The sequence below is a fragment of the Terrapene carolina genome, unplaced genomic scaffold (assembly GCF_002925995.2).
Source record: "Terrapene carolina triunguis isolate 2854851 unplaced genomic scaffold, T_m_triunguis-2.0 Scaffold96, whole genome shotgun sequence".
Classification (NCBI taxonomy): Eukaryota; Metazoa; Chordata; order Testudines; family Emydidae; genus Terrapene; species Terrapene triunguis.
This window is the reverse complement of record NW_020664447.1, coordinates 33,902,939-33,911,244: the sequence shown is the minus strand read 5'-3', so window position 1 is coordinate 33,911,244 and position 8,306 is coordinate 33,902,939. Positions and strand designations below refer to the sequence as shown.

Here is an 8,306-nt window from a genome sequence, read left to right as displayed (position 1 = left end):
AGGCTCTGGGGTGGGTCCAGAAATGAAGGATTCAGGGTGCGGGAGGGTGCTCCGGGCTGGGGCAAGGGGTTGGCGTGCAGGAGGGGGTGCGGGATCCAAGAGGGAGCTTGGGTGTGGGAGGGGGCTCAGGGCTCGGGCAAGGGGTTGGGATGTGGGAGGGTTTTGGGGCGCTGACCTCAGGTGGCTCCCAGGAAGCGGCGACACGTCCCTCCAGCTCATAGGCTGAGGGGTGGCCAGGGGGCTCTGTGCGCTGCCCCGTCCATAGGCACCACCCCCGCAGCTCCCACTGGCCACGGTTCCTGGCCAATGGGAGCTGTGGAGCCGGCGCTTGGAGCGGAGGCAGCGTACAGAGCCCCTGTGGCCATCCGTCAGCCTAGGAGCTGGAGGAACATGCCAGTCGTTTCCCAGGAGCCACACAGAGTTGGGCAGGGAGCCTGCCAGCCCCACTGTGCTGCCAACCGGACTTTTAATGGCCTGGTCAGCAATGCTGACTGGAGCTGCCAGGGTTCCTTTTCAACCTGGTGTTCCAGTCAAAAACCAGACACCTAGCAAGCCTATGGGAGTGCTCAGCAGCTCTAAAATAAGGCCCATCATGTTTCAAATTGGTCAGCCAGAAATGGAGGCACCACAGATTAGTGGCTACTTTTAAAATGTTGGCCATGTTTAAAAGCCATCTTACCTTTTAGCCCCCTCTATTCCTCTCCTTTCCCTGGAATTCTCCTGAAAATCTTACATTACAAAACAAAACAGATGCAGATCAGAAATTCACCACCCACCCACCTCTGTATCATTTCACCCTTGAGGTCTGCTCTGTGTCTGATCATGGCTGTATCACAAGTTGCTCCATGGAGGGGCTGGAGAGTAAGAGGCAGACAGCAGCTGCCAAACTGGACGGAAAGGTACAGTGCAGAGTAATGTCTGCTGCTTTTGTAATGGAGAGCAGGTCATGGTGAGACCTTCAGGGCAGCGTCTGCGGGTGAAGGCTGCTGGGACCTGATGAACTGGATGTTCTAGTGGACCATTCTTTGCACACATATTTTTCATATACTACAAAGATTAAACCTCAGATATTTTTTACATTAAAACCTTTTTGGAGATATCAGAAAGCCTAGAAAGTGCATGCTAAATCTATACAGTATATGTGCATGTATACACACTCTATAGTGCCACCTGCCAATGCCACATGCTAATGCCAACTGACTGTATCCCCTGACAGTGCTAACTAATGCCATCTTTCAGGGATACCACTTGCCTCTGCCATGTAATGCCACCTGCCTGTGCCACTTGCTTACTTTTGCCAGTGCTACCTAGTAACACCACTTGGCATAATTGTAGTTGTGCCACCTAATGCTACCTGCCAGCATCAACTGCTGCTTTCAGCAATATCCCCACCAAGGCATGGCACTGTAGAACTCTCTATGCCAGGTCAGGGAGCAAGGCACTAGGACTGGCACTGAAACTAAGGTATTCTGCTGGACATGACAGCAAGAGCACTGCCAGTCACTAACCTATTTGTTTTTCTTCTTTGCTAGGAGAGCAGTGTTTGTCTTCCTGCTCCCTTTGTGAGTCACCATGGAAACTAATGAGAGAGGAGTCTCATGCCAGGGGAGCCCCAAGAAGAACTGCTCTATCACCACTTTGTTTTGGCGCAGTTGTCTGGGACAATGTTCTAGCTGGCACAGTCTCCATGGTTATTTACAAGAAACCTGAGAATGACCTCTCCTGGGTGATTCAGGCAGAGGAGAGCACAGCAGGGGCTCTCTGCACACACACTCCCCCCCCCCCCCATGAGATAATTCCTTTCCATCACACATTTCCTTGACAGGCCTGAAAGATACCAGAGCAGAGAATGCAAACATCTGGCAGCTGCATGTCTGACTCCTGTGTCAGACCAGGAAGGGAGCCAAAAGCCCTTCCAACAAAGCCAGCCATATCTGTTACTAGAAACTTTTCTCTTCTCTCCCCCAACCCACCCACCCACCCAAAACACTCCAACCTACTGGTTCCAGTGAAATAGACTTCAGTAAATAGGGATTCTATAACAGGGAATTCTGCTCATCTCTAAATCCTATTCTGCTCTGAGCACTGTGCTGCTGCAAGCTGTTTGCACTGAGAACTGAGGTAATCACAGATCAGAAGGGCACCCAAGACCTACTTTCCTCTTTACTTGTTTAGAGTATTGGCTTGACAGCTCTGGAAATTGAAATCCTCTATGCATCCTCTAAACAGGTACATGGACTGCAACAGTGCCTCCTGCACCTTGCCCAACCCCTGACCTCCAAGAAACACCTGTCAGTCTCCAGGATCCACTCAGGCCTTGGCATCTGTACTGGGAGGGTCAGAAGTGTAAATTGTATTTGTGGGTTTTGTAGTGTGGACATCTGGCTATGAAGAATTGGACTGAGACCACCACAGCTTTTCACATCAGCCCCCTAACAGCCATCAGATCACAACAGTTTTTGCTTTCTACAGAATGGTCTGAAAATGAACCAACAATCTAGAAATTAAACGTACTATATCCTATTCCCAGTCCCCAGAACCAGAGCCTATTGTTACTCCTCTTCAGCTGAGTTTGGTCTCATCCCCTGATTGAGTTTCTCATCCCCTTGGGTGGTTACATGCAACCTCGACACCCACAGCAACGGAGTTTTATACAGTTTTTCCGTGTGATATATAATGCATGACATCACTCACACAGCATTTACCTCTGTAGCCTGTGGACTCAGAGAAAGGTGCAGGGAGCACTCTGGTATGTGAAAACAATGTGCTGCATACCACCCAATACCAGACACACAATGATCATACAAAACAAATATGCTACCAAGTACCAGTCTCCTCCTCCTCTGCCTGTCTACTCCCACATTGCCTACTCCTCTTTACCATCTGCAGCCCTGTCTTCGCTGCTAAAAAAGGTGCATTTTTTCCTTTGGGTAACTAAGGAGTGTGACCTATTCTGAGATAAAAACACAGTAAAGACTAGGCACTTTAGAAAATTTTAGTGTTATCATGAGGTAAACCAAGAGGTAAACAGACCTATACTCCCACCAGGGGTTGATCTCAGGGAGTTTACCTTGTAAAAACTAAAGTGCCTGGTCTTCACTGTGTTTTTACCTTGGGATAGCTCACATGTATTAATTACCCACAAGGTTAAAAAATACATCTTATTTAACAGTGAAGACAATGTAATAAAGGTCTGATACATACAGGAGTGCTGATAAGAAACTGGACTTTATTTCCTGGTCCCAGTCCTATGACCAAGTCAACCATCTACTTAGTTTATCCAAGAGAAGGGTAAGACTTGATTACAGCCTATGAGTATTTATGTGATTTCTGACAGTAGATTTCTTTTTAATCTATCAGAAAAAGGCAAACAAAATACAATCCAATGCTTGGAAGTTGAAACCAAACAAATTCAGGTTGGAACTAAGGTGCATTGTTTTAACAGTGAGGATAATTAATCACTGGAATAACTTACCTAGGGATGTGGTAGATTCTCCATCACATGAAGTGTTTAAGTCAAAATTGGACATCTTTCTGGAAGATATGCTATAGCTCAGCCAGAAGTTATGGACTTGATGCAGAAATTACTGGGTGAGGTTCTGTGCCCTGTGTTGTTCAGAAAGTCAGACTACTAGATGATCTGAAAGGTCTCCTTCTGGTCTTAAACTCTATGAACCTGGGCCAGAGTGACAAAAATAAATATCTCGGTCACATGACAGGGTCAGTAGCCAGCGACTCCAAATTGTTACCGTTAAATCTTCCCTTAAAAAAAATCAAATGGACATAAAAGATAAGAGCAACAAAAATTAATAATCACAAACTAATACTAACTACTGCGTGTGTGATACTGTGGCCACTTCTTATTCTCACATCAGTTCCTCCTGCAGCAATCTGCTTATCCAATGAGGTGGATCTCCTACTATGAATCTGTGGTTGCTGCTTCTTGTGCTTTTCACAGTCAATAATGATGTGGGTCCATGTTACTTCTGTTAGCATAAAAGCACTGTCAGAAGCACACTGGATATCCTCAAAAAAGAAAGAGACGGTGTCCTTCTGGGTTTTGTGCAGATGTTTTCTGTTCCCCATGTAGGGGTGGTTCTAATATGTGCCCTCGGTGAGGATGGTTAGTTTGACAGGTTGCTAGTCACATTTTGTTAGGAATTTAACATTCTCTCCCATTTGTAATGGGGCATATGGGTTGTAGTATTTCCTCTGTTCTAGTTTCCTAGCATATAGCTCTTTTTTAAACTACTTCAGGGTTAATAGTCTTTGGCTCAAGAACTTGTTAGATGTTGGCACCAAAATATTTTGTCCTTCTACCCATGTATTTCTAAAATGGTGCTCCTAGCAAAGCACTGTGAGGTGTGTTTTGGTATTGTAACAATGCTAAACATGGATCCCTTAGATCTGTCAGGGGGGCTTTATTTTTATCAAGTTCTTTGCTGTTTATACTGAATTTTATTTTCTGCCAACTGATGTGTCTATGGATTGAAAGGGATTGCTATAATGTTCCTGGATTGACATATCAAAGAGAATTTCTGAACCAAGCCACTCAGTTGTGGTCATTACCTGTTCTTAACTCCTCCCAAATCCCATTCTTAACAAATTGCAATTTATTATTATTGCTATTAATTATTATTAATCCTGTTTAACAGAGGTAACATCTTAAGACTCAATGGGCTGCAGCCTTACAGGATTCCTGTGTTAGAGAAATGGCAGCTCAGGAATCTGTGGGGTGAGTTATGGTAGGGTTTCAGCACTCAAGGGGTTAAAGCACCAAGGCTAGGTGTGTGTAGGCAATTCGCTGGGGAGTTGCTTTGTATAAAGTTCAGTGGCTGAAGAATGTCCTGGGACTCAGGAGTCATGCTTCACTGCCTGGGAAAAACAGTGGGCCAAATTCTCATTTCAGTTACACTGATGCAACCCTACTGGCTTCACTGGTGTAAATGAGAGGAGAATTTGTCCCAGTGACTTTAAAGAGAGAACAAAAATCTCTCATAAAATCCAGGCTAAGAGACTGATACAAACTGGTGGCTGTGCAGTCTGGTGGAGACATTTCCTGGTTGCGAAGCATGAAGAAGAGGATAGCAGGGGAGCCATAAGGAAATAGCTCCTATTCCTCCTCTTAGACATCCCTTCATTTGTGGTCAGCCTCCCCTCAGGTGTCCTTGGATTAATTTATCAAAGCGAATTGCAGAACCAAGCCACTCATTTGTGGCCCATTACCTGTTCTTAACTCCTCCCAAATCCCATGCTAAACAAATTGCTATAGCTCAACCAGAAGTTATGGACTTGATGCAGAAATTACTGGGTGAGGTTCTACGGCCTGTGTTGTGCAGAATGTCAGACTAGATGATCTTAAAGGTCTCCTTCTGGTCTTAAACTCTATTAACCTGGACCAGGGGGACAAAAATAAATACCTCAGTCACAATAAGTTCCTTTCTCCCCTAAAGGAAACGCTTTGGGCAAATCTTAGGTACCTTGACACTGGTTATTTATTACAATACTTTAACCAACAGGAATAATGATTAACATAAACACACTGTTAGCAATCAGAGTCCCTTTCTTCCGGGTACTATTGGCAGCAGAAGTGGGAATCACTGGGGGAATCTCTTTGGGTGGAAAGTGGTAATGTTGCCATTACCAGGTCCATCTCTGCTCAGGTTCCTGCCTGTCCCTGCCCTCACCTTCTGTCTCTTGCCAGTTCCTTGCCAACCTCCGCCCAGCTCTCTGCCTATCTCAGCCCAGCTTCCTTCCCATCTTTCTCATGCATCTGTGGATCATTGTCTGCCTTTCTGGTGCAGCAGGACAGGCTGCCTGATTCAACCAACATGCAGAATGCCCCTTGAAATCCAGAAAATTTTGTAAGTCTGAGTCTGCTCCCCCTGAAGTCAACAGAAGCTGCTAGGTTCTCAGCCCCTTTTAAAATCAAACTTATTTAGGTGCCTAAGTATGGATTTAGGAGCCTAACTTTAGGCACCCAAGTTTGAAAATCTTGGCCTAATATTGTTTTTAATATGTTACTGATTTCATCATATGATCAGCCTTTTTACTAGTGCTGAGTGCCTGACTTGCTGCCCATTGCTTCTCTGCTTGGATTCCAGCAGAAGGCAGAACTGTGTTACAAACATGAGATGGGAGACTACAATTGAACTTGGGTAGATTGAGGGACATCCCTGGGTTGGATAACTGTAACTGTAACCAGGATGTTACCTGAGTATGTTTAATGTACAGTGTTGCTTAGAGTAATAAGATTTGATTTAGCTCCTTTCTTCATCCCTGTTCTTCCCTAAATTAGTTCTATTGTCTAAACCCTGTTTATTTCATACTGTCTCAAAGCTCTGCCTCTGTGGTAGATGGATGATCTCAACAGCAATCTAAACTTAGGAATTGTCCTTACAGTCACATTACACAACTAACTTTGTGCTTGTACACACTCCCCAGCAAGCCAAACCACACCCCCTTGGAGACAAAAGACAAAGTTGCACTCCCTGGCTTCAAAAGCAAGGTACCTCAAAAGTACAAGTCAGCTGGTGTGATTTAATGTGGGAAAATTATTTTGCAGCTGGCTATGCTGATGGGAACTTCTGCTGTTATTATAAACTACCTAATTGGTGGAAGTCATCCGGATCCTGCTAATGTAACTGCTACAGAAGTGCAACACCTGAACCAGAATTCACAATCTTTTTGCTGCAAACTAGAGATGGGCAACCTAAGTTACAAAGTCTGAGGATGTTTGGTTCTGAGTTTAGGCCCAACTCTCTTCTGCACACACACCAGACTCCACCCAGTGAACTAAAAGGACTACTCTGCAAACAGCCCCTAGAACAGGGGTTCTCAATCTGGGGGTCAGCATTTATAATGTTGTTAAATATATAAAAAAGTGTTTTTAATGTATGGGGGGTGGGGGTCGCACTCAGAAGCTTGCTGTGTGAAAGGTGTCACCAGTACAAAAGTCTGAGAACCCCTGCCCTAGAAGCATACAAGGAAGGCTGATTATCTATTCTCTCCAACAGAGGACAGTAGCATGCAGCACGCACACACACCTCAGCAAGATGCTGAGGGAGGCTAGACAGGTGGCTTTCGAGTTCTGTTTAAATAACATAGCCTGCCCTAGTATCCAGCAAGTGTGTTCCGTAGATCTGAAGAGATGGCTGCTAATGCCTATCTCCCCCAATAAAACATTTGGCATGTTAGAGTGGACACCCCTAAAAACTTTGGAAATCATGAACTTGTGTTCCCCAGACTTTATATAAGCATTGTTGCAAATGGCCTGAGCATGCAGTGAAAGCTAGGTTCTGCTGCTAATGGATTGATAACCAGAGGTAGACTTCAGCTATAAGACCCAGCAACCACTTAACCGCCACTTTCCCTACACCTTAATGCCACCTGAACTCAGGCCACAACCCCTCTGCTAGACCCCAGCACCCTGCTACTGCCACCACCCTTTCACTTGTGTGTACAGTAACCTGCAATGCGGCATGGAAGTTTGGAGGAGGCTAGTGCCCAAGCTGCACTACAGGCAACTGTGTACACAACTGAATGGGAGAAGTAAGTTGTGGTGACCACCCAGGATCCAGTACAGAAACTCCTCCTTAGGTTGGAGGGACTGGCTGCAGAACACTCACTATTTCAGTACAGGTTTGGGATCTGCTCCTCTTATGGATACGGGACTTCATACTGCTGAGTTTAGAGGGGATTCTCGGTGCAGTCAAGGAATCAAGGCTGGATTTATATCCCAGTATGCAAGAGGCAAAGGAGAGTCTGCCCTCCAGCCGTGCCTGCTAGGTTGGGGGAGTTCCCAGGCCTGCCTAGCTGTGTCCAAAAAAGCCTCAGGGCATTTGGGCGGAGCTGCAGCTGAAGGTGCAATGCTGGTGAACCTGCATAGAGTGAAGGCCGAGTAAAGAGATCTTGTCCAAGCAGGTGGAAAAGGAGGCAGCCAGGAGTGGCTGAGCCCCAGTTATTGAGGCAAGCAGGTGGCCTGTTTTCTTTATAGCTATTCAATGCCATATTCCACTCAGCCCCCGCAAAATGCCAGAGCACCCCGGTGGGTGGGACTGAAGGCTGGGTCCAATCCAGGCTTTTCAATATTTCAGTTCTCGCTGGAGAATCGGCCTGGCCTCGCTGCCTCCCCGCAGGGCCAGAGAAGGGGTTAAAAGCGCGGGGCCGATGATGTCAGTTCCTGTGCTGCTTTGGAGGGCTGCCCCTGCTATTCGAGCCAGGCTCTCCCGCTTTAAGGCGAGCGGAGCGCCCGGGAGCATGGCACAGCGCTGCTGAATGGGACGGAAACGAGCAGCGCGTGGCTT

General features: G+C 46.2%; 1 protein-coding gene across 1 annotated transcript in view; it reads right to left on the bottom strand.

The window, feature by feature from the left end:
• TMEM229B (transmembrane protein 229B) overlaps positions 1-7,695 on the bottom strand; it is an 89,647-nt gene extending 81,952 nt beyond the window's left edge. Inside the window, exon 1 of the mRNA XM_024198597.1 lies at positions 7,629-7,695. The gene's annotated coding sequence lies outside the window, so the exon portion shown is untranslated. The remainder of the gene's footprint in view (positions 1-7,628) is intronic.
• Positions 7,696-8,306: the final 611 nt, after the last annotated feature.